Source organism: Castor canadensis, chromosome 5 (genome assembly GCF_047511655.1).
Source record: "Castor canadensis chromosome 5, mCasCan1.hap1v2, whole genome shotgun sequence".
Taxonomy (NCBI): domain Eukaryota; kingdom Metazoa; phylum Chordata; class Mammalia; order Rodentia; family Castoridae; genus Castor; species Castor canadensis.
This window is the reverse complement of record NC_133390.1, coordinates 55,261,399-55,289,128: the sequence shown is the minus strand read 5'-3', so window position 1 is coordinate 55,289,128 and position 27,730 is coordinate 55,261,399.

Below are 27,730 nucleotides of genomic sequence, written 5' to 3'. Positions count from 1 at the left end.
ATGTTTTCATTTAATAGACACTAGTTGAATATCTGTATCTCAAAAGTTACACAAGTGAGTGACACATGGATCCTGCTATTGATATGTTCATCAAGTATTTCAGATTTGTTTAGGGTTTATTCAGAGAGAGTAGACATTAAAGATGGATACATACATAACTGGGATAGAATCAGATTTTTATCAGAATACACATAAGAGAACAGTTGTTTCTATTGACCACTGTCTGGGAAAATATTACAAAGGCAATATTTTAACTTAGCCTTTAAGGGTGAATATGAGTTTTCCGAACAGTTTTCCAACAGTCCAGGGAGAGAAAACTGAGGCATGGAATATGGTCTATTAAGGGAACAAAAAGTACTACAGTGCTCAAAGAAACACTGTAGTCTCAATTAAGTTAGAATGAGAGGATCCTGGTGTGATATACTTAAGAAGTGCATGTATTTTACTTTGTAAGTAATAGGAATTCTTCAATTTTTAATCTCAGAGCATGAGTAAATTATTTTTGAAAATTTCATTTGAAAATTCTGATATGGAAATATAGCAATTGAGATAATGTTAAAGTATCCCTATTCTAGAGTGCCCTATTCTAGCAACAAACCCAAAAATTATAAATTAAGAAATATTAAAATGTTTCCATACTCTAAAGATTGATGAAGAAATACACAGGTGCAAGAAACTACAAAAGAACTCAGAAGTAGTTATTAGCTCAAGTTGATGCAATGGTAATCTGCGAGGATGTGAAATTGGTGGATGTCATGAGGCCCATGTTGGGATTAATGCTTGAGCAGCAACTAAAAATGTGGTTTGTACCCTCATGGTACTGAGGTACATGGAACTGAAGTTCTGCATAAAGCCAAGAGCTGCCTAGCCACTTAAAACAGTGTCATGTTTCATCCACCATCTGAAAACAATATGAGGAAAAAAAAATCCTCCTTCCAGAGGTTAAGGATGGAAACAATCACATACCAGAAATTTAAACTCAAGCCTGTAGTTTTCACAAGTAGAGGAGGTTATACTACTCATGATTATAGAATGTCCAGCTAAGAAATCAATGTGAATGCTGACTGGTCTAAACCACTTATGTTCACTCTGTTATTGCTGTGTAACAAGTTACCACAAACTTGATGACATAAATCAACACCCATTTTATTAACTCACAGCACTGTAGGTCAAAAAACTAGGCAGACCCACCCGGTTTCTCTGCTTAGCATCTCATAAAGATAAAATCAAAGTGGTATCTGGGCTGAGCTGTTATCTGAAAGAATCTGCTTCTATATTCCTTTAGATGGCTGGCAGAGTTGAGTTCCTTGTAGGTGATGTTTGAGGCACCTGTGCTTTTTCTAACTTTAGTTATAGCCAAGTTATCCTTTTGCCCTTAGTTAGGTCAGTTTTCCACTAGAGAAACAGAATAGGAATTTAAGAAATTAAGTCCTGCCTATGGGGATTGGTTCCAGTGGGAGGGGAGGACATAAGGAAAGTACTTAGAAAGGTGAATGTGGAGAAAATATTAGGTACCCATATATGTAAACAGAAAAATTAGAACCATTGAAACTTTCTAGGAATGAGGAGGAGGGGAAAGAAAGGAGAATGATGGAGGGAGTGAATTCAACTATGATATATTGTAAGAACTTTGGTAAATGTTACAGTGTACCCCCAGAACAACAATAATATGTTAATAAAAATTATATTATGCAGAAAATGAAACAGAATAAGAATTAATAAATAGAACATCATCAATATAAAAGTCTTAAAAATAATTCAGAAAAATATCACAGTCTGACATTGCATCCCTTCAAAACTCAATGTTGAAACATAATTCCCAATGAAATGGTATTAGAAAGTGAGGACTTTACAGGCAATTAGGTTATGAAGACAGAGTGCTAGTGATATCAGTATCCTCATAAAAGAGACTAGAAAGCTAACTAGCCTTTTCCACCATGTGAAGTCACTGCAAAAAGGGACCATGTCTGCACTCATTACACATTAGATCTGCCAGTGCCTGAGCTGCCTATCTTCTAGAGCTGAGATAAATAAATATGTATTTTTTTGTAAGCCACTGAGTCTACAGTAATTTGCTAGCACAACCTGAACAGATTAATGCAGACAACTGCAAAACTAATAATTGGGTTAAATGTAAAATGTTCCCAGAGAAGGATGAAATAACATCCTTTGCTGAGGTAAAATAATTAACTACTCAGAATTCCACTCATTGCTATGGATTCAATCAAGAGAGAAGTTGAATGGCATTTTAAAATACTCTGAGAGTTTACTGTTTTAAAACTCTACTTTAAAGAAGAAAACTGTCACAGAAGCAGAATGGGATGCAAGAAGAAATGAATAAACAAATTGATGAAGATGTTAGTAAATTTAAATAAATATTGACTGGTATGAGCATAACTTATTTCTATTAGTTTTATCAATGAAACAATATAACTAATACTAATTATTATCAATTGGAAGGAGACAATGATTAATAAGAAATTGAAAATAAAATAATAAAGATAAATGATAGGAAATATGAGAATGTAGGATACTACACAAAAATTCCAATTAATTGTGACCACATGGATATATCATATAATATTGAATGGAAAAATGCTGAAGTAATGTATACATACATGGTTGAGAAGAATATACTCCAACTTCAAGACACTGGCTTATTTGGGAAAGATGGGGAGGAAGTGAAAACAGAGAGGTACAAAGGTATCTTCATTTGTATCAGCATCATTTTATTCTCTTAAAAATAAAAACTCCTAAAGGGAATATAGAAAATACTAGTTATTGTTAGATAATGTACTCTGCTATATTATACTCTATAAATAGCTTGTGTATTTGAATTATTTATTTAAAAGATAGAAAAATATATTAGTTAGCAACAAATAAGATGAATTGGAAGTGCTCTAGGAAATAAAGTCAGAAACAGCCTTTTGTCCTTTAGTTTCCAGTATCAAAATGAGCCATTTGACTGCCTTCATACTTCCATTTAGCTTTATTTCATATTCATTTAACTTATTTGATAGTTTTAATTTTTAATTTAATTTTTATTTTACAATATACTTATAGTTTTCAAAAGATAAAAAAAGAGCTATGAAATAAGTGGTATATAATTATAAAGAAAAGAAATATAGATTTTATAATGTAATCAGACAGGAAACTTTATAACCATAAATAAGTGAACATTTTATAATTTGACTCAATCACAGTTCTTTAGAGATAGAATTTAAATTTGAATTTATTTTTGTCTCTCTCTCTCTTCTGGTTTTAATCATATCAAAGTTCCACAAGTTTGTAATTTATTCTAACAAGGAAAATTATGGATTCATGTGGGTTTTCTCCAGATTATAGTTTGTAGATAGAAATTGATATGAACTGTTAGAAAGCAGAGTTCCTTTGAAAGAGTTAACCTTGAAATTTATTAAAAATAATGTTGACTCATTGTTTATTAAGGTCTTAAGGACCATTAAAAAAATCAAACTTCAGCTTCTTCTTCATGTAGTTTTACTCATTTTCTCATTTTATTTAGAATGCTCATTCACCTATCTTTGTCTAATTTGATACCCCTGGATTCAAGTCTTTGACTACTTAAACTCTTCTGTGAGGTCTTTTCCAACTCTCTAGCCACAATGTTGAAGACTGAACAGTAAATAACTACATGCTTTGGAAATGAGCTTTACTCTGTTCTTCATTAACTATAGTAGTTCTTTGAATAGGAGCTGTAGTAGTGAAATTCCTCTCTAGTAATAGTGGAATGCTTAAAAACTGCTGGTAACCCAGTTTGAAACTTTCTATGTAACTGGAAATACAGATAAGACATTTATTTCATAATTTATTTCTTCAAACAAAGGAAGAAGTCAATGTAATCAAGTATTTTTTTTTCTGGTAGGGATTCATGAAGAAATAGTAAAGGAAAAAGGACTGAAAAGTAAGATGATATAAGAATAAAAAGCCATTCTACATAGACATTTGGGCACAGCTACTAAATGGACTGTTTCTCATTGCAGTATTTCATTCATTCAATGCAATGACAAGGTACATGCTATAAGTTAGGACCTATGCCAGCCTTAGTAATTAGATGTCAGAAAATTCATATAGCAATACTGAAAGAGATGATAAAATATTTTAAGTGGGCTGATTCTTTTTGTTTCTTCAAAATATTTTTTTCCACAGTGTCTTATAGGTTTGTAGTCTAAGAGGTTGCATTTTAATGAGAAATGTAATCCACACAATTTCTCTTTGAGATAGTATGAGTTTCAAATGCTAATTTTATACAATAGTACCACCCAATTGTTAATTACATTTACAAAAAAGTCATCTAAGTCTTCCCTATTGACTACTTTAGTATTATTAAACATTTCTCACTGCTGTGTAGCCTAGAGCAGTTCCTCTGGATGACTCTGCTAATTCCTTGGTCCAGGGAGTATAGGGACCATTACCATTGCTGGTTAAGTACACATTTCATTGACTTATAGGCTGTGTCCCATAACTTCTCTTTACCAACCTCCTTTGCTTCTTTTATTTAACTACCAGGCAGTGCTATGGTGAAGAATTTAGTCAAGGGCAGCACACCTCCTCTAATGCCATGACCTCATATTTCTCTCTAGGGCCCAGCAGCAATTTTAAGGGTTTAGGCCTTTCCTGTGCAAACAGTAGTCTACAGGTCTCACTGGGTTACCACCACCATATCCCATCACTATTGTCAAATACACTCATCTTTTACATAAGTGTTAAACTAGTCTGTGTTGTCTCAGGATATTTATGATATTGATAAATATCACTGATAAATAAGCATTTCAAGATACTTGATTCAGGCATTTCTTCTCATAAATTATAAATTTCATGAGTCTGAGAAGCATCTGTTTTGCTCATCACTATCTCCAGTGTCATCAAATAGCAGGAAGAAATACCTTGTCATTTAGGATCTATTGAATAAATTCTGATGATTGAAACATAACAGAGTATTAACTAGACTAGAAGCTTAACAAAGAGATAATGCATTTGTTTCTTACTGTCTCTAGCCTTATGAGACTTATATAAAATATATACAATAGGCACTTATAAATAGGCACTCAGTATATAAAAGAATGACTGCCATGATTAAGCATCTGTTTGAGAATTTTTTTAGGGTCTTCTATGTGACAAGGTCATGGTCACTGTCAGTTTGAGTTTACACTTTTCATAGTTCATACATTAAAGGAAAAGAAAGATTTTCCTTTAGCGTCCACGTAAAGTGCCAGATAAAAATTCTAATTTGTACAATTTGTATCAAATGACACTCCCAGCATTGATTTCTATGGAACCAAAGAAAATCCTATATAGTGATGAGCAGATGATTCCCAGGAAAGTGCAGTTACTGTTATTGAAAGAAAAAGGAATGAGAGCATTCACCACACACAACCAAAACCAGCAGCAGCAGCAGCATGTGTGGACATAAAGTAAGTCAGGGATTTGAGAGTGTGGGGGCAGAAGGTAGAGTATTTCCATTAATTATGTATGATCTGAAAGGCTATATTCCATTTGTAAATGAATTGCAGATTTTAGTTTACTAGGAAGACATTCTTTATGCAAAATTAATTTCAGCCAAACTTCACAGTCAATGTTTAAAACAAAAACTGAAAATGACAGCCAGGTTTAGGATTATGAGACATAAGAAACTTGTCTCTCTGTCAATTTTTTTAAAAAAAAATAATTTGTTTCACTTTGAAGGCTCACAAAATGCTGGATTTCCCTAAAAATATCCCTTTCATTTGGAACTATTGTGTACTTTTAAAAAGCAGTTAGCTTTTTTTCCTCTACTAAACAGAATCCTTATATTATGCATGTTAATGAATGTAGGTATAAAGTGATTCTTTTTGGTAGGAATACCCAGGGAATCAGACAAAATAAGCCAAAAGATTAGTGTTTTGAAAGAACTACATGGAATATCAAGCATCAAAGTTTGGAATTATGTTCAAAATGATTTTTGAGCAGATTCAATATTTGTTAATTGAGGATCTCCCTCAGTGAACATGTAGTTCCTCAGCAAATCATTTTTTTCTATTTGCTTCACCTCTGCTTTTAAAGACAATTTATTTTTTCTAATCCTCAGCAATCAAGATTTGCTGATCTTTCCAAATGCCATAGCATTCCCCAATGCACATGAAAGCTGTTTCTGAAAAGTGAAATATACTCTTGTCTCTGTTTTAATTCATTCTACTTCCTTTTTGAATTCTTTTTTTTTAACCTAATCTATCTACAGCTTTTTGATGATTGCAATATCTGGCCATTTTTTCACTTATTGTTCTTGAACTGCTGTACTATCTAATATTTGTCCCTAATTATCTATAATCTGAGCTAGCCATTCTGGACATTCCATTTTGCCTTAGCTTCTAAACAGATGTGTCCCAGGTTACCCGAATTTAGTCCGCTTGTTTTCAGCTGATTATTGACAACCTCTCTTGGAGAAAATTCAGTGTTTGTCTCCCTGCTTTTATTTTCCTTTTAGATTCTACCTGCATCAGGTGCTAATCTTAACACAATAAAAAGTGATTTCATTCTGTGATCACAGCACAGTGCAAGTCCAATAGTTCAATAATCCAGAGATTAAGAGTGTTTCCATTGGTGTCTTCCCCATGCTCAAGATTTTCCTTGGAAAATTGCTGTGTCCTTCACATTCAACCAGCCAATAAACAAAGAGATTATGGTGAGTCTTTTGCAACACTTCATACATAGAAGGTCTCTAACATAGCATTCTTTTTTAATTCAAATTCCATTGGTGCTGGCCTCACACTGGGATCCTTCCATCTGTACCTCCCGTGTGGCTGGGGTACCAAACTCTTTTACTTAACACCTTGACCTTGGACTCTAGTGTCATTGCCAAGCTTTGCAAGAAACACAATTTTGTCCCCTATGTCACAGATCCATGGTAAATTATGTGACTCTTCTGATCACCAGATTCCTCAGCTATAGCAGGCTTATCTGAGAACCATTAAAATTACCAGAGACATAATATACCCTTAATATATTTTTTACTTTTTTGTTTCCCATTGTTACATATTATAAACATTATCATAGTCATCAACCCTCTGACTATTTTCTCCTTAAAAAAAAGAAAATTATAATCTTAAATTCCAAAGACTATCCTATGTATATAAATCATTTTTTTCTCCATTTTAACTTTCCAGTATTTAAAAACCTTCTTACTTCTCTCTTTCTCTCTCTCTTTCTCTCTCTCTCTCTCTCTCTCAGTAGCTCTCTAATAGTCTACCTACTCTATTCGAGTCATAATTTCTTAAATATTTTAAACAAAACCTTCCAGATATAGACCCAGGATTATTGTTGGTAAAGTTAGTTAGCATTTTTCTACCTGTATGTGTAATATTTCACAGCCCATTCCCACTTCTACTAGTCAGAGTGAAATGATATATTTTTACTGGCTTTGTTTCATCTATTATTTGAATAACATGGTAATTAATGACTAAAGTGAGATTTCTGGATTATGTCTAAATAGATGAGAGTTTCTATCCATAACCAGAAAGGATTGTGAAGGGCGTCTAATAGTAAAACGTTGCAAGCTCATATTTCCAGTAAGACAATTATATTGAAAAGCCATATTCTGTTCTGTTGCCTCACATCAAATATTGGACTATTTCTGGGATCTCTTTACATAAAATTGAAACTTTCTATTATTAGAGGGGATTCCTCATATTTTATAAATATCTCTCCAATTGTAATGAAATATTTCCCCTATAAACATATTATACCCATATAGAGGATTGGATAGTGTCAGTGTCCTCCCAAAACATGTCCATCCATAATCTTAGAACCTATTTGGAAATAGTGTCTTTTCCATTGTAATTAAATTAAGATGAGGTCATTCTTGATTAGGCTGGAATCTAAATCAGTGAATGATGTGATTACAAGGAAAGGAGAGGATGCACAGATACACATAGAGGAGAAAAGGCACGTGATAATGAAGACAGAGATTGAAGTGATGTACCTACCTATACACCAATGAATTCCCAGGATTGCTAGGAGCCACGAGAAACTGAGATGTGGGAGGGGTTTTGAGAGGAAGCATGGCACTTCCAAAATTTACCTCAGACTTCTTGTCTCCAAAATCATGAAAGAATAAATTTCTGTTCTTTAAATCAACCACTTTGTAGTACTTTGTTATGCCAGTCCTAGGAAATTAATATACCTTCAACCATGCTTTAACTTTTACAATTACTCCATAAACTTGTTCATCTTCACTAAAATTTTAAGTTCTCCAAGTAATGTGTTGTTGGGTAATATTTACCCTTTATAGATCAGCATCTGGCAAACAGTTAACATTCTTTGATTAAATGAATGAAGAAATAATTTATAGTATCTATTTCCATTAAGGTATGGATGACCCAAGTTTTCCAAAGTGACAAGGAAAAAGAATTTATGATCCATAATCAGAATTTTACCCTTACTTAAAATTTTACCCTTACTTAAAATTTTTCTCAAATTTTTACCCTTAAAAATTAAAATCTCAAATTTTACCCTTACTTAAAATTTTTCTAAAGTCGTCTTCATGCTTAAAAAATAAAATAGTTTTAAAATCACATTTTCTTAAGTATGGATGCTTGTGTTGCTCTTTTGGTGCCTCTCTCTCTTTCTGCATCTGTACTAGGTTAAGAACATATGCAGATTCTATGAAAGGAGTCTGAAAAGTATCTTGGAAGTGACATATTAGGAACAATATTGCCCATAATCAAGTTTTTCCTGAGTTTTTCAAAGTCTTTTCCCACCTCAATATTTTTTACATCCCAATGAATTGTCATAAATTATTGAAAAAGAAATTAGCCAATCTGAAGTTGTCCTAAATGTGTCATTACTACTGCAGCTGCAGAAAACATTCTGAAATATGTTTCTGATGCTGTATTGCATGAAACTAGCAAAGACTGAGCTCCATTTTATTTCCTACTATGATGTGATTCCACTGATTAATGTTAAGAGTCTATGTTCTATGTGGGCTGGAATTTGGTCACTTTTGTTCACTGCTATATTCCAAGAACCTAGAAAAGTTCTCAGAACATCTTACACAGCCGATGTGTATTCATTAAATGAATAGAACACAGCACCCTCTCCTAAATGCTCCTTGCTACTGCCAGTGCAGTGATCAGATGCTTCTTGCTTTATGTGAATTCTAGTATATTCCCAGAGTGGAGATCTGCTGCTTTTAGAAGTCATACCCAACAGTTTCACTGCCCAAGAGCTAGTCCACCACACCACCTACTCTGCTAGCAAATTGCACCAACATCCCACATGGAGAGCTTCCATTTTACACTGACTCCAGTGTTCTCCTAATCACAACTCCTTCTTGTCACAATGATTTGCCCACAGCAACATACTTCAATAATAGCTGATTCAGCTATATAATGCATTGTTGTTAGTTATAGTCACCCTGCTGTGTCATAGAACACCTGACCTTAGTCTTCCTATCAAACAATAACAAAATACCAGTTGACTGACCTCTCTCCATCATCCCTACTCTCCTGAACCTCTGGTAACCACCACTACACTCTCAACTTGTAGGAGATCAACTTTTTAAACAGTCAACCTGTATGAAATCATATGGTGTTTGTCTTTTTGTGCTCTTATGGTTTGGATATTCTGAGGTAAGACCTTGAGAGGTCAATGCGTCATGAGAGTGCTAACTCCATCAATGGTATTGCTTAATGATGAGTTCACAGCTAAATGGGCTATTAGGGACTGGGGGGGGAATGCCCCTATGGGGTATTTTAGAATCTTGAGCCCATCTTTTCACTTCCTGTTTGTTTCCTGGCTTTCTCTACCACATGTTCCAGTTGCCACAATATTCTGCCTTACCTCGGGCCCAAAGCAATGATCATCAACTGAAACCTTGCGAACCAAAGGCCAAATAAATCTTTCCTTCTTTCACTTTATTTTTCTCAGGTATTTTGTAACAGTCATGGAAAGCTGACTTATTTCAGTTAAAAAACAAAATAACAGTAAAAAAAGTAAAAAAAAAAAGAACAGCCAATTCAGGGACTGGGATTATTGATTGAGTGCAATAATTCTAAATACTAATTAAGTACAGGTTAGAATAATTTCAAGAAGTTGTTCATATTTACAGATTATGCAAAGAAGCAAAAGAAAGATAAAGGTAAGAATTGTTGAAGCAAAATCTCTCTCTCTTTTTCTCTCTCTGCCTCTGTAAGTTTCAGTGTCATTATGTGTAACCAGCAAACAGCCTAAGGGCTTCAAGAGATAAATCCTTCTTTCCTCAATTTGAGATTAAAATGTAAAAGAACATGAACAGTTGGAAGAGTCAACACTCTTGTGATTTAGTTTTAAATCAAAGTCCAAATATTAACTACTTGAACTCTATCCCTGCTTTAACCCTCCTTTATCTTTATGTGGGCTGAGATATAAGGAGAAGTTTCCACTGCCACATGGCACTATATGCCAAAATGATTACACATCCAGACACCTGAAAAGAAACCCTGGTTGGGATTCTTTCAGAACTGGGGAGCAGAGTAAACTTGCTTAAGGAAAAAGCAGAGATGTAAGGAAATTCTAAGCCAAGAGTACTCAGTGGGCTCAAAACAAACAACTCATTTGTCAGGTTTAGCCAAGGAGCCGCATTCCCAGTCAAAATAACAGCTAACAGGGAAGTAAATCTCTGGTTTCTTTTATCTCATTTCTACCCATGCCTGCCACTCAATGTAGTGTACACCTTTGAGCAAGTAAAGCCTGTGTGCCTTGGTTTCCTCATGTTTAAGTCACAGAAAATAGTATTATTCCTTTCACAAGATTATTGAGTGCAATAGATGTAAAAGGGTCAGTACAGTTCCTGAGACTGAACACGTAATGTGATCTCTGTCTGAACCCTAAGAGATTTTATGATACATATATTACTCCTCCTTTCTGAATCTATATTCACTAAGCTACCTTCTGCAAAGTCTTTCCTTGAGGATATAGCATTCCTAGAGGTAGAAAATGGTTTAGATTGCCATATACATCTATTCCTTTTGAGATTTGTATTTATCACTTAAAAATGTATACCAAGCACTTTATATGTTTTTTCTAATTTTATATTTTATTAAAGTCTTATGACTTTGCCTTCTTTTTTAATAGATTAAAAAGTTGAGAATAGCATAGGTAATCTAATAGGCTCAAGGTCAGTTAGATATTGTAGTTTGTTTAAACCCAGAATTCTTCCTTTTCCTGATCTGCCACGTGCTCCATACTCTGTTTCAGCAAAAATAAAAAGAGCTATAGTGGTGGTAGCCAAGTTTGGGAGCTTTCCTTTTACTCTCAGGTGAACTGCAATTCCAAGTGGAGCGTGGGAATCCAAGCAAATTAATCTTTTGTTTCTTAGTCAAGATGAAACATCCCTCAGGAAATGCAATTCTAGGTTGCATGATTCTTGAAAAATGTAAAATAAACCCATATAAAATACTCATTGTGAAGAAAAAGTTACTACAACGCAGCTTATTCTTTTGTTTATAGGTTTTATTTTGTTTATTTTGTTACATTTGTTCACAAACTTCAGTGTGTCTCAGAATCACCTGGATTGCTGTGATAAAACACCCATTGCTGGGCCCACCCTCAGAGTTCCTGCTTCAGGCTGGGCTGGACCCTGAGACTCTGCATGATTAACATATTCCCAGGTACTGATAATGTTTTTAGCCTTAGCATGGCAAATGGACACCATCTTAAAAGTCAAGAATTAGTGTTCTTGAGTTGCACATGTGTACACTCAGTAAGGACTAGCTAATCTAATATTAACTAAAATATCTTCTTTCTTTGTTAAGTAATTCAAGTTTTACTCATTAACCAAAAAGTTCTGGCACAAACCAAACAGAACTTGAGTTACACAAAGCAGAGTATGTTATTCATCTACTAGCTCATTAGTCTCAGGGGGGATGACACATATAATATCCTTTACAATTGTTCAGATAATATTATTGTTAATTCAGGGTATGTGTAAATGATTTTTTCCTTTAATAGCTTAAAGAAGGTATTTCATATAAGATGATATTATTGTACAATGTCTGATCAAACCTAAAAAAAGTAAGAATCTTCATACAAATATTTCAGGGGCTTATTTGTTTTAGTATTCGATTGAGTTTTCTTTAAAAGATATAATCCATTTTTTCTAAGAGCAGGTAGAACAGTCATGGAAGAGAGCAAACATTTGAATTTAAATGGTTGGACATACTGTAAAACAGTTACTAGTCAATTTTCCTTACTAGTATTCCCATGACATTTTACTTACATGCAGAATTTAGCCCTCACCATATTTTAATTTTCCACAACTAACATAAAGTGTTTCCAGAAATTGTCAAATGCAAAAAAGTGAATGGCCTTAGATAGTTAATAATAATGAGAACAGTAACCGTGTGTGTGTTTATCACGGGCCAAGCATTCTTCAATTTACCTGATAAACAATATCCCACTTGATCTTCACAAAAATGTTTATAAAGCAGAGTTTCTCAGCAGCATTGCTATTAATGGATTAGGCCCAATGACTCTTTGTTGTGGGGTCTCAATGTCATCAGGATCCCTAGCCTCTGCGCACTAGGTAACAGTGGCACCCTTCCAGTTGTAACAATCACCATGGACCCTAGTTGAGAACCACTGTTATAAAACTTTATATTGTAGAGTCCATATTTTTACTTGGTTTTTATTAGTCAAATCTAAATCCTTGAACAAAACTCACCATTTGTTCTGTTCTATTGCTATGAAAATGGATACCTTATTTGCAACTCAAAACAACTTCTAGTACAAAGAAGAATTCTAACTGGCAAAGCTGTGTGGGTCTACATTCTCTGCTCACCAGAAAGCTTGAGTTGGATTCATATCTTGAATTTGTTTATTTCCTTAGTAGAATTTTAGAAATTTGTTCACAGCCTTTTAATAAAATTGTCAAAACTTATGTTTTCTTAAATGATTAATCAGACAAATATATACATTAAATATATTAATATATATTAAATATATGAATTAAATGTAACTGACATTGAGATATAGTGAATATTTTAGGTCAACAATGTGTGTTGTTTGGAAGATTAATACATGGATAAGTTGACAGATGATAGATAGATAAATAGACAGACTGACAAGTAGATGGAAGCTTGCTATGTAAAGCATGGAATCTTCATCACTTCTCTGAGTAACTAGTGTCTTGTATTCTGACCTTAAAAACAGGAAGTAATTGTGTGAACTCCTTTGTGACTAAGGACTGTTTACTAATAAAGCTACTGAAAATAGGTAATGAAGTATGATATAGGGTCACTGACTGTAGAATAGAGCAGGTCGAAAAGATATGAGGTTATATGCACTGACAATTATAGACAGCAGAGAGGAAAGACTCATAATTTTTATATGGACTATGATAAAAATCAAATGTATATGCCCTTTTAGTCTCTCTCTCTCTCTCTTTCTCTCTCTCTCTCACACACACACACAAACACAAATTCATATATTTGACTTACTGCTACAGATTCCATAAAACTTTCTGAAATTGAATAACTGCCATAAAATGTCCTATGTGCTTTCCTATACTTAGGAAAATATTCTTAAAGGTTTAAGACCTACGTGAACAAAGCTATAAAATCTCATGGAAGAACATAAAAACAAATTCTCAGCAAATGGAAAGGCAGATGAGGTTTTTTAGATGGAAAACAATAAAATAAAAAGTATTAGTGCTTTAAAATTAGTATATGGGATTTATTCAATTCAATTCAATTCTCAGCCCAACTGAGAATTTCTGGTATTATAAAACAATTATCTTAAAATGTACATGTGAAATTTTATAGATTATATGTACACATGATCAATAATAAAAGATATGACCATAGAAATCATATAAAATACTGATGATTTCATAACTATATAAAATGCAATAAAAATGTACATATGAAATATAAAATATAAAATGCAATCATTCTTTTATCAAAGGATGTACATAAGTAAATCCCTAGACAGAAGAGGGAATCTGGAAATTGATCTCTGGACACAGTACAAGAGGTTACATTTGGCATAGGTTATGTTTTATTTCACAGGGAAAGGGTGTGTGATTAGTAAATATCCCAGTGATAGTCAGCTGCCCATTCTTGTCTTACATTGTGTATAAAAAACAAGGTTCAGATGAATTAAATGCTTATTTGGAAAATATAAAATGGTAACTTTCTTTTTTTTGCAAAAATCTATGAAACTTTATGTACATCTTGGGACAAGCATGACCTTAAGTAATCCTGAAAATCCAGAAGCTACAAGAGATAAGGCATATAAACTGGTAGCAAAAGATAACACACAAAATCAAAAGACATACACAATAGCTTTTGAAAAAGGAATATGTGCACTCAAGAATGGACAAAAGGTTGTTTCTATAATAGTGTAGGACATTGAAAATTTGTCAAGATGAGAATAAAAACTCAATAAAAAAATAAAGTATCAGTTTACAAAGACTGTCTTCAAATGATCAAGTATATGAAAATGATGCTCTAATTGACTGCTAATCAGATAAATGCAAATTAAAGTAACAAAGAAATATCATATTATACTCAAGAAGCTGGCAACAATTTAAAAGAGTGAAGACTTGACTGACAAGTATGAAATCAAAGTATTCAAGGCATTTTGAAATGCATTGTCTATTAAAAATAAAAATGCACTTATCCTTTAACACTGAAACCTTTCTGGTTAGTTCAACCATAAAAGAAAGCAGCAGTCAGGAGGAAATACATATATTTATCCATGATAGTCATTTATTATATCCAAATAACATCCTTCAATAGAGGAATGATAAAAAATTAGTTAAATTCATATCACAAATTACTTTTTAGCCACTAATAAAACTATACCATGGGTAATCGATTTTGTGTGATTTCTATGGATTGTTGTTTAGAAACATAGAACAGTGGGTACTGAGCAATCCCTTTTGGGTACAATAAACAATGAAACAAAATTCATAAGGGGATAAAGGAGAATTGGTGGAGGGAGTGATTTCAAGATAAATATATTTGATATATTGTAAGAACCTTTGTAAATGCCATAATGTATCCCCAACCAGCACAATAAAATAAAAAAGCAGAACTCACTAATGCTAAAAAAATTCATAAGCAAGAAACTAAAATTCTGCATTTGCACACTCACCTATGTGTGCATTTTGCATGTGTATGTACTTATACATATTTCCCTATCATTATATGAAGATACCAAAAAACATGGGGAAGGCTATATTCAATTTCAAAGATTTAGTTTTATAGAGAAGAAGAAAAGATGGGAGTGAGGAGAGTTAAGAATGAAGGGAAAAGAAAAAAATTACATAGAGAATAAAACTGCATGTGTGTTTTGTTCAAAATACACGGAGATTATTTGAGATTAGTCTAGTTGGAGACAGGTTTTACCAAGCTCTAATCAGAAGCTATTTTTTAGCACTTAAAAACATATATACATATATATGTATACATATAGATATTATCTATTTCTTAGTTAAATTATAGGTAAAAGAAAAACACACACCGCTCTTTGTAGCTTGAGGATGAGCTACTTTTGTTAACATTTCCTAGAGCTCTTCTGTCTCCTTGTTCCAGTCCAGTTTAGCAATCACTGTGAATAAGATGAATAATGCCCCTGTTTCTTATGTTTGAGTTTTTCTGGCAATTTCCACATGTCTGTCCCCTGGTGTAGGGTACACTCCAGATATAGCCCAGTGCCAAAATTGGCTACTTAACTAAAATGCATTTAATCATGGGGAAAACAATAAATTAAAAAAGAAAAACTAGCCCTTAACAAAAGATTCTTAAAATATTCTTCTGGATATTATGAAAAATTATAAAACATAAAGACATAAGCTTAAACTTTGATGGAGAAGTTAAATCTTATATTTATTAAAAGTAAATAAGTTATGCTTCAGTCCTCAATTCTATATTATAACGGTTTGAATTAACTGTAGGCTGGATTAAGCTTAGGTCTCAGTTCCATATGATTCAGTGATAAAGGGTGGGTTAAGTCTAAGGTAGAAAGCAATAAAAATTGCTGTTTCTGTTTAAAAGCTACAAAATGATATGAGACATAGATTTTATGGTTAAAGGTATAGCTTACCTTTAAGTAATTAAATGGAGACTCCTGCATGTAGAAGAAACCAATATACTGCTCACAAAAAGCCAATTCTTTATCTGGATGTGTTTCTATAATAAACAACATATCTAATTCTTTTCCACAAACTACGATTTTCGAAGTTCTTACTAAGGTTGGGAATAAGAGGTTAAGGGCAACGGAATTGAACAGAAGTTGCCATTTCTTCCAGTTACTCATTCTGGCTGATCCATGGATGCTAGAGAGATCTAATGAAGCCAAGGACCCTGGAGACTTAATTCAAACATGTAGTTTATATTGCAGGGTAAAAATGATCACAAAAGTCTGGCAATGCTCTGGACTTCTGTCCTTTCTCATCTGTAACATGGTTAATAGTCACCACTTGTGTTATTGTAATAGCTGAGTAAACAGGATTGCTTCTAAAACATGGTCTGTTGCTTAAATTTTTAAGTCAAGGAGATAAAAAATAAGCATTTTTTTTCTCCTTATTCATATATTCATATGTGCATACATTGTTTGGGTCATTTCCTCCACTTTCCCCTCACCCCCCTCACTTCCAGGCAGAACCTATTCTTCCCTTTTCTCCAATTTTGTTGAAGAGAAGACATAAGCAATAATGAGAAAGACAAAGCATTTTTGCTAGTTTAGATAAGGATAGCTACACAGAGAGATTCCTAGCATTACTTCCATGCACAAGTGTATTACAACCCAAATTGACCTATTTCTACCTGACCTCTTCACTACTTCCTGGTCACCTTCCCATATTGACCTCTGTCACTTTAAGGTTACTGTATTAGCTCCTGTGCAGTGGGGACATCAAAAACTTTCAAGTTTTGGGTTTCCTACCTATTCCCATTCCTCCCGGATGTGCTCCCCCCTTAGTGTGTTACCCAAGTCCAACAACATTACTGCCTTTGCCCTAGATCTAAATACCACATATGAGGGAGAACATACAATTTTTGGACTTCTGAGCCTTGCTAACCTCACTCAGGATGATGTTCTCCAGTTATATCCATTTACCTGGGAATGATTTCATTCTTCTTCAAGGCTGAGTAAAACTCCATTGTGTATAAATACCACATTTTCTTAGTTCATTCGTCAGTAGTGTGGCATAGTGGCTGTTTCCATAAGTTGGTTATTGTGATTAGGACTGCAATAAAATTGGGTGTGCAGATGCCTCTGGAGTAAGCTGAATTACATTTCTTTGGGTATATTCTTAGGGGTGGGATTGCTGGATCATATGGCAGATCTATGTTTAGATTTTTAAGAAGCGTCCATATTGTTTTCCAGAGTGGTTACACTAGCATGCATTCCCACCAGCAGTGTAAGAGGGTTCCTTTTTCCCCACATCCTTGCCAACACCTGTTGTTGATGGTGTTTTTGATGATAACTATTCTAACAGGGGTGAGGTGGAATCTAAGTATGGTTTTGATTTGCATTTCCTTTATGGCCAGAGATGGTGAGCATTTTTTCATGTGTTTTTTGACCATTTGAATTTCTTCTTTTGAGAAAGTTCTATTTAATTCAGTTACCCGTTTCTTTATTGGTTCATTGATTTTGGGAGAGTTGATTTTTTTGAATTCCCTGTGTATTCTGATTGTTAGTCCCTTGTCTGCTGTATAGCTGGCAAATATTTTCTCTCACTCTGTGGGTGGTCTCTTCAGTTTAGAGACCATTTCTTTCATTGTGCAGAAACTTTTTAATTTTATGAAGTCCCATTTGTCCACCCTTTCTCTTAGCTGCTGAGTTGCTGGGATTCTATTGAGGAAGTCCTTGCTTATACCTATTGCTTCCAGAGTATTCCATACTCCTTCCTGCACTAACTTCAGAGTTTTGGGTCTGATGTTAAGGTCCTTGATCCATTTTGAGTTGATACTAGTACAGGGTGATAAACATGGATCTAGTTTCAGTTTTTTGCAGGCAGGTAACCACTTTTCCCAGCAACATTTAGTGAAGAGGCTGTCTTTTCTCCATCATATATTATTGGTGCCTTTGTCAAAAATAAGGTGGGCATAGCTGTGTGTATTCATTTCCAGGTCCTCTATTCTGTTCCTCTGGTCTTCATGTCTGTTTTTGTGCCAGTACCATGCTGTTTTTATTGCTATAGCTTTGTAATATAGTTTGAAGTTGGGTATTGTGATACCTCCAGTATTGCTCTTTTTGCTGAGTATTTCCTTGGTTATTTGTGGTCTCTTGTGTTTCCAAATGAACTTCAGGGTAGATTTTTCAATCTCTGTGATGAATGTCATTGGGATTTTCATGGGAATTGCATTAAACATGTAGCTTGCTTTTGATAGTATAGCCATCTGTACTATGCTGATTCTACCAATCCATGAGCACAGGAGATCTTTCCACCTTCTGTAGTTTTCCTCAATCTCTTTCTTCAGGAGTTTGTAGTTCTCCTTGTAGAGATCAATCACATCCTTTGTTAAGTTTACTCCTAGGTATTTGATTTTTTTGAGGCTATTGTAAAAGGAATTGTTTTCCTATATTCTTTCTCAATTTTTCATTGTTGCTGTATAGAAAGCTAATGACTTTTGTAAGTTCATTTTGTATCCTGCCACCTTGCTATAGCTGTTTGTGGTGTCTAGGAGTTTTTGGGTAGATATTTTTGAGTCTTTAAGATATAGGATCATATCATCTGCAAACAAGGATATTTTGACAGTTTCTTTACCTATTTGTATTCCTTTTATTTCTTCTTCTTGCCTAATTGCTCTGGCTAGGAATTCCAGTACTATGAATAGGAGTGGGGAGAGTGGGCACTCTTACCTCGTTCCTGATTTTAGGGGAAATCATTTCAGTTTTTCTCCATTAAGTATGATGTTGGCTATATGTTTGTCATGTATAGCCTTTACAATATTGAGGTACATTCCTTCTATTCCTAGTTTTCTTAGAGTTTTTATCATGAAGTGGTGTTGGATCTTATCAAAGGCTTTTCTGCATCTATTGAGATGTTCAAGTGGTTTTTATCTTTGCTTCTATTAATGTGCTGTATTACATTTATAGATTTGAGTATGTTGAACCACCCATGTATCCCTGGGATGAAGCCAACTTGGTCATGGTAAATGAACTTTTGATATGATGTTGGATTTGGGTTGCCATTATTTTATTGAAGATTTTTGCATTGATGTTCATTAAGGAAATTGGCCTATAGTTCTCCTTTTTGGAGGTGTCTTTGTCTGGTTTTGGGATTAGTGTAACACTGGCTTCATAAAATGAGTTAGGCAGTGTTCCTTCCCTTCTATTTCATGGAACAATTTAAGAAGGGTTGGTATTAGTTCTTCTTTAAATATCTAATAAAATTCAACTGAGAATCCTTCAGGTCCTGGACTTTTCTTTTTTAGGAGACTGTTTATTGTTGCTTTAATTTCATTTTGTGTTTTAGATCTATTCAGGTGATTAACATCCTCTTGGTTCAATTTTAAATGGTCATACGTATCTAGAAATTTGTCCATTTTCTCAAGATTTTCAACTTCATTGGAAAATAGGTTCTCAAAGTGATCTCTGGTGATTCCATGGATTTCTGTGGTGTTTGTTGTTATCTCCCCTTTCACATTTCTGATTTTACTGATTTGGGTTTTTTCTCTCCTCAATTTAGTCAGGTTTCCCAGGGGTCTGTTAATCTTGTTTATTTTTTCAAACACCAGCTTTTCATTTCATTGATTCTTTGTTTTTGTTTGTTTGTTTGTTTGTTTCTATTTCATTAATTTCGGCCCTTATTTTTATTATTTCTCTCCTGCTTTTTTGGACTTTGCTTTTTTCTTGTTTTTCTAGGAGTTTGAAATGTAGCATTAGGTCATTTTTTTTTAGATCTTTCTGTCCTTTTAATGTATGCATTCATTACTATAAACTCTCCTCTTAGAACTTCCTTTGCTGTGTCCCATAGGTTCTGGTAGGTCGTGTTTTCATTTTCATTAACTTCCAGGAACATTTTAATTTCTTCCTTATTTCATTATTGAGACCCACTGGTCATTGAGCAAGGTGTTGCTCAGCTTCTAATTGTTTGTGTGTTTTCTTCTGTTGTTTTTGTCATTGAGTTCTAGTTTTAATGCTTTGTGATCAGATAGAATGCATGGATTATTTCTATGTTCTTATATTTGCTGAGGATTGCTTTGTGCCCTAAGACATGATCAATTTTACAGAAAGGTCCATGGGCTGCTGAGAAGAATGTATATTGTGTGGAAGTTGTATTGAAATATTCTGTAGACATCAGCTAGGTCCATTTGATGTATGAGATTTAGTTCTAGAATTTCTTTGTAGATTTTTTATTTGGATGACCTATCTATTGGTGATAGGGGGTATTAAGTCTCCACTACCACTGTGTTGGAGTCGATATGTTTTTACATCCTTCAGAGTATGTTTGATGAAATTGGGTGCACTGATGTTGAATGCAAATAGGTTGATAATTGTTATTTCCTTTTAGTGTATTTCCCTTTTTAGAAGTATGGAATGGCCTTTATCTCATTTGATCAATGTAAAGTTTGAAGTCTACTTTGTCTGAGATTGTTTGAAGTCTACTTTGCCTGAGATTTGCAGGAGTGTTGCTACTCCTGCCTGTTTTGGGGCACCATTGGCTTGGTAAATCTTCTTCCAGCCTTTCACCCTAAGCCAGTGCTTGTTTCTGTTGATGAGATGTGTCTCCTGTAGGCAGCAGATTGTTGGATCTGTCAGTTTGCCAGTGTCCTTAGATGGGGGAGTTAAGTCTGTTAACATTCAGTGTTAACATTGATAGACACATGGTGATTCCTGTGATTTAGTTGCTTTTGTTGTTTGAGGTTTGATTGTGTGCTGGTGAATTAATGTTACTCTCTGATTCCTTGTCTTTTCTTCTCCTGTGGTTTGGTGTTGCTTGTCCTCTCATGGTTTTGTTTGCTTTCACTTTCTGTATGCAGAATTCCTTAAAGAAACGTTTGTAGTAGTGGCTTGGTGGTCATATATTGTTTTAGTTTCTGTTTATCATGGAAGACTTTTATTGCTCCATCTATTTTGAATGATAGTTTTGCTGGGTAGAGTAACCTAGGGTTGAAGTTGTTTTCATTCAATGCCTGGAATACCTCACTCCATGCCCTTCTTGCTTTTAAGGTTTCCATTGAGAAATCTGCTGTGATTTTGATGGGTTTAGCTTTGTTTGTTATTTGTCTTTTCTCTCTTACACCCTTCAATATTCTTTCTCTATTCTTTGTGCTTGTTGTTTTAATGATTATATGTCATGCAGTAGTTCTATTTTGGTCAAGTCTGTTTGGTGTCCTGGAGGCTTCCTGTACCTGAATGGGCATAGCTTTAGGTTTGGTGAATTTTCTGTTATTATTTTGTTGAATATATTACAAATCCCTTTTGTTTGGACTTCTCCTTCTTCAATGCCCACGATTCTCAGGTTTGGTCTTTTGTTGGAGTCAGTGAGTTTTTGCATATTCCTTTTGCGGGTCTTGAGTTGTTTGTCTAATAGTGCTTTAGTTTTTTCTTTAATTTCCATTTTATCACAAGTTCTGAGATTCTGTCTTTCACTTGTTCTAGTCTGCTGGAGTGGCCTTCCATTTTGTTTTGTATTCTGTTTCATTCTTTATTCTGAGTTTACCATATCATGGGTCACTTCTTTAATATTGTCTCTTTTCACCTTTAATTCATTTATTTCTCTATTTATAGTGTTCTCTGTTTCACTTTGGTGTTTATTTAGGGCTCCTGTGAGTTCATTTATTTGTTTCTGTGTCTTCTCATATTCTTTATTTTTCATGTCTTGAAATTTCTTGAGTGCCTCTTGTACGTTTTGGTTAACCATGTCTAGTAATATCTCCCTGAAATTCTCAGTGATTACTTGCAGGCTTTCTTCTTTGAGGTTGTTCTTGTGGGCATCATTGGGTTCATTGGTGTAGTTTATCTTCTGTTTTGTTGGAGTCTGGAACTGAGTATCTGTTTTCTTCATTTTTCTCTGAATCCTGTATTAAATTATTTTTGGAGGGAAAATGGTTTCCATCCCTTTTTCATCTTCCCATCTCTCCACTTGGTATTGGGCAACTATATTCTTAATAAGCTAGTTGGTGGTTTCAGTCACCTGTTTTCTTTCCCTTGGTTTAAATTTTTTTTGTGGCTGTATTGGGTTTGTAGCCAAGTGTGTGTGTGTGCTATTTCTGTCCCTGGTCTTGGTTTAATTTAGTAGTAGCTAATTCATAATAGTAAAACTAACCAAAAAAAAAAAAAAGCCTAAAGAAATCAATGTGGAGAGATGAACAAACAAACAAGAAACAGAACAAACAAACAAACAAAAATTCCAGGTTCTATTCTAAGACTGAATAGAATTTCAGTCTTATTTTATGTTCTGGTATTACTCCTCCAGCATCCAATCCTGTGTTGATATTTAAATAGAAGCTCTGTTGTAGTCTCATCAGGTTGTTGGGTAGTGTTTTTGTTTTTTGTTTTTTGGGGTTTTTTTTTTGTCTTTTAGGTGCACCTGCTTGGTCAGCTCCTCCTTCAGTAGGGTGTGGCAGTTTAAGTTTGTTTGTTGTCCTCAGGTTCCGGAATCAGCTCTGTAGACAACCAGCTATCCTGCTTTCAAGTTGGGTTTTCACCGTGCTTGATTACTGGGGGCTTGTTTCTTGCCTCACCCACTTTCTCTGGGGCAAGGTCAGTGATCCATCAACTGGCCCCCTTCTGTCAGCATGTTGTGATGATTTGCTGATTATTTTTTAATTCTGCAGTGTCATTTGACTTTGAATGTTGCTCACTGGCTGAGGAGATGAGCTTTGTAGGCCGCTACCTGCTTTGTTTCTGGCAGTGGCTTATCACCTACCTGCTGTCAGCCCTTCTGCCTTTCCAGTGTTTGTTTACTGAATGTTCATGTGTAGATCAGCTCCTTGCCACTCACCCCTTCTCCAGTGTGCTTTCAGCAACTCTGTCCATCTGCTGTGTGTTAGCTTCAGTTCATTGCTTATTGTTCATTTTTTCATTTTCTTTTTGCTTGGGGGGGGTGTCAGTCTGCCCAGGGGGCTATTCTGGTTTATCCTAGGTGTGGCTGGGGGAATACTGAATGACACTTGGTGCTCACCTGTTGGTCTGCTGAATGTCTCCCAAGCAGGTTTGGAGTCATTGTCCATTGGTGCTGCAGCCCTCCTGTTTTCTCAGTGTAATGTGGTATGCAGAAGCTTTCCACAGGCTAGGGGTTCAGGGTGTCTGAGTTTTAATTCTCCTTGCTGCTTTATTTCCACTAAGTGTGGCTCCAACATCTCAGCATGGTTTTGGAGTCACAGAGCTCACACTGTCTGCTTCTGTACCCTAGTCATCATCTTGGATCTCTTGTCAATGTTTTCAAGTGGGAGAAGCATTCACTTTATGGAAAATAGTCCTATAAGGCTGTCAGCATTTTTAAGAGGGAGAAACATTCACTTTAGTGAAAATGGGCTTATACTGCTGAATTGAAGAGACACATGCATCTGCTACATAAATTAACATGTTTATTGTTATTTGTTTATTCATTATTTCCCTACTACTTCCAAGGTTTTTCTCAGCATAAGTTGAATTCCAACTACCCTTTTATCCCTTGACATCTACTTGAAACTCAGTGTTTTTTAATGCTTCCAACCTTTCTGTATCTTAAGCTATCTTTTATCTAAACATGTTCTATAAAATAGGCCATGAGACTGCCACTGAATAAGTCACAGTAACTTTTAGTCTCAAAAATTTTACTGTGGGCTGGAGGTATGGCTCTAGCAGCAGAGCACATACCTAGCAAGTGCAAATTCGCAGTCCAAACCCCAGTACTGCAAAAAAAAAAAAAAAAAGTTACTGTTAGTTATTACACAAAAACAGAGGACAATAAAAAATAGATAAAAGAGAAATTGGAAAAATCTCAGAATCTTAATCTTAACATGTTCTCAGACTCAACATAGTCATCATGAAGTTCCTTTCATCAGCCTAATCCTCATTCCACAGTACACCCACTGCTAGGCTAGATGGATGATGATTCCTTCTATCATAAAAGTGCATCTTCCCAGCAGGAAGGTTCAAATCCAATCTCAGCTAAACAGAGATAGGAACTTTCACCTTCTCCTTCTAGGTTCCACCTCCCCATCCTAAATCCATTTGCCACAAATGAAATTATCTGTATTTCCACAGACTTCCAGTCAGCATTTCACCCACCACCAATCTTCTAAGTAGACTTTTGTGCATGCAGTTGATTAAAAAAATAGGGTATTTCTATTTCAATCAATTAATAAAAGTTAAGTGCTGAGTATTATAAAAAGAAAGTGACCCAATCTCTATGGTAGACTTTAAAATCTTAGAAGACTAGAATAACAGGCATGAATCATTGAAAGTAATAAGCTCATTCATAAGTTTATTCATTCATTTAGTTTGAAACTAACAAGTACATTATACATAATTAAAGTTTTGATAGTATTTTAAAAAGTAAGTGCTGTTGGTATTCTAAAGGAAATAATAGGAGTTAAGGTCAGGTAGTGAGAGACATTTAAGGATTCTCAAGGAAGCCAACATGGTAGAATTAAATAAGGAACCATTTTGTTAATTGTATAAGCCAAGTTGTACTCAACTGAAATGTGGAAGAGTCAGAGAGGAACTAATCCTAAGAAATTTCAGATTAGTATTTCAGGTTTCTGTTGGAAGTAAATTCATTAGTTTATTAAAGTGCTCTATTGAGTCTGCAGTTTTATTCTAGGATACTTATTTATGTACATAGACCTAATAATGTGTTTTTGGAATTTTAGAATTATAATTTTGACTACACTGGACTTTACAATTTACATTTCTTTAACATCATACATTTTGGGAATTTAATAGCCCCAGAATTAGGGCATGAAGTTTCCTTAATTTGGAGGTCCTTTGATTACTTCTTATTCTATCTATGAAAGGTACATAGTGACAGGGCAAGATCTGTTGTCTTAGAAAAGACTGAGTAGGACTACTTGTATCTAATGGATTTAACATTCAGTAGACATAGAATGTTGAAGACCTATTCAAGATCTGTGGTCATTTGAGGCACAAATTCTTTGACCCTCTTTGTATTAAAATGTGAAACAGTCACCCTTAAATGTGACAAAGTATGTTTCTGTTTAGAACCATAGGAAAAAAAAACAAACAAAAAGGAAATTTTGATTTTCAAAGTTTTCTAAATTAAGATAGTAGGTTCAAAATTGAGTATTAAACAATGTACAAACAACAATATGGAGTCTCTTAAACATAAAAAATATAGTTATGCACTGTATGTACTTGTACTTACCAGTCACAAGTGCAAAGGTAATACAGCCACATAACCATAGATTAAATCACTGAAACCATGGGTCAAAATAAACTGTTCCTTTCTTTAAATTGATTTATCTCAGATATTTGTCATAGCAACTGAAGGCTAACACACGTGATTTTTCTCCTTTAGCTCTATTCACTTTAGACTTTCCTCATCATGGTCTGTTTATCTGTGTTCTTTCTTTCTACTGATTCTGATCTATGTCTCTGCTTGTTTCTGCTTGTCTTCCTTATGACTCAGCCACTTTGTGCCTCTAGTCACACCTCTACCAAAGGGGTTCACTTTACCTTTTTATTTTGATAACACTGTTTTAATAGAGTCTTTATGTCATAAAGCAACTTAGGTAACAAAGATTCATCCTGTCCAAAAGGAAACAAATGTATCCATTTGACAAACCAGGAGCAGTTAATGTCTATTTCTAAGGTTTCTACTACCATAGGTACAAAATTTAAAAACAAACAGACAGAAAAATGCAAAAGTAGTTTGGTCATGCTTTCTGACTGTGGCATCCAAGACTGAATGGGAGGAAACAGAAATTGCTATGAACATGGGATCATTTTTCCAACTCAGAAATAATCTTGAGAATGTGAAGAGTCTATTTTAGGGCTAGTAAAATGGCTCAAGTGATCCTCTAGCAAGCATGAGACCAAAAAGAGTCTATTTTATTTATTTGTTTATTTATTTATTTACTGGCCAAATCTCTGCCTTTATTTGTTGTTATTGTTGTTGTCTGTTTGTTGATTAGCATACAAGAGTTGTACAGGGGTGACATTGTGGCATTTACATATCTGCTTACAATATATCTTAGTTAGATTTACCCCCTCCATCATTCTTCCTCATTACCCTCCCTCCCTTCTTAGAACAATTTAACAGGTTTCATTCTTCTATTTTCATATATAAATGTAAAATGCATTCACCATATTCATTCTCATTCACCTTTTCCTTATGCCCAACCCCTCCCACCAGTACTCAGCACTGGAAAAAAACTTTTACCTTGTCCTTCATTTTTTTTAAATGTATATTAATAGTCCAAAGGGGTTTTACCTTGGTACTTCAGGCCTGTATATATTGTGCTTTAATCAAATTAGCCACCCCATTACTTACTCTTTCTCTAGCACCATGTTCTCCTAATATTCAGCAGCTTACAGGGAAGTATGTTATCTTATATTCATGTATAGATGTGTAGTTACAGTGTTTTTCATTCTCTAACATTTTCTTTCTCTCTTCCACCTCCTGTATACCCTCAGACAACCCCCTAATACAATCTTGTTCTCTCACTATATTTGTGTATGTGCATATATATGTAATCATATATGTATTTGTACGTATATTTAACTTACAAGTCTAGCTTCCACATATAAGGGAAAACATATGATCTTTGAATTTTTGAGCCTGACTCACTTCACTTATGTTCACTTATGTTCTCCAGTTCCATCCATTTACCGGCAAACAACTAATTTCATTTGAAGAGCCTATTTTACAATAAAAAGGGAATGTAAAATTTGAGTTTGCATTTTTAGCAGATTTTTTTTTTTTTTTTGGCCCTACTAGTGTTTAAATTCAGGGACTCAGACTTGCTAGGCAAGTGCTCTACCACTTGAGCCACTCCCTCAGCCCCAAGTTTGCATTTTAAAAAAAAGCCATGGGGACCATGTGGCACAAGTTGGTGCCTGCAGGATGAGGTGGGACTGGAGCAAAAGCAGGGACATCTTATCCATTAGGTAGAGGTAGATTGCCTAGGAATTACAATACTTTTAGAAGCTCACAAAATGTTCCATTTTCTTTTAAAACCAAACGAAAAAAGTTATTTTTAGATACAAGGAAACACTAAAACATAAATTACTATAGCTTCTTTTTTTAAACAGTTCAGTAAAACCATTCATCTTTTATTTATTTGTATTTTATGGAATAGGTGCTCATGATACCTAAATCATGTAAGTGTCATAATCCAGCCCTGCTAGAGAGCCATGAAGACAAGGCCTATAGAAGGGGACAGCCCATGTCCTGCCATTAGAGTGGTAGCTTCCTTTCCCACCTGAAACAGCAGGTTTTGAATGCGGGCACCTTTAGGCTCTGTGTATGGAGTTTTAGTACAGCACTAGTTGCACTTGATGCAGACTGTTGGTCCAGTCCTACAGCAGAGAATTTATTGCCATTGTCCTTCACACCTATCCAACTTACAATAGGGACTAGAATTTGGAAGAAGAAAAGACACAGAGATGTGACCCTTTCTGATTGCTGTTAGTCCTTGGCAGCAGTGGGTGCAGGAGTCGTCATTGGGCCCCAGGGAGAATGTGAAACACCCACTCACTTCCTGAATTCTTGTTAAAGATAGTCCTTGTCAACCTATTCTTTCCAGGTCTTCTCAAAATGATGGTCTTATTTGGCCATAAGTTTTGATAAGAT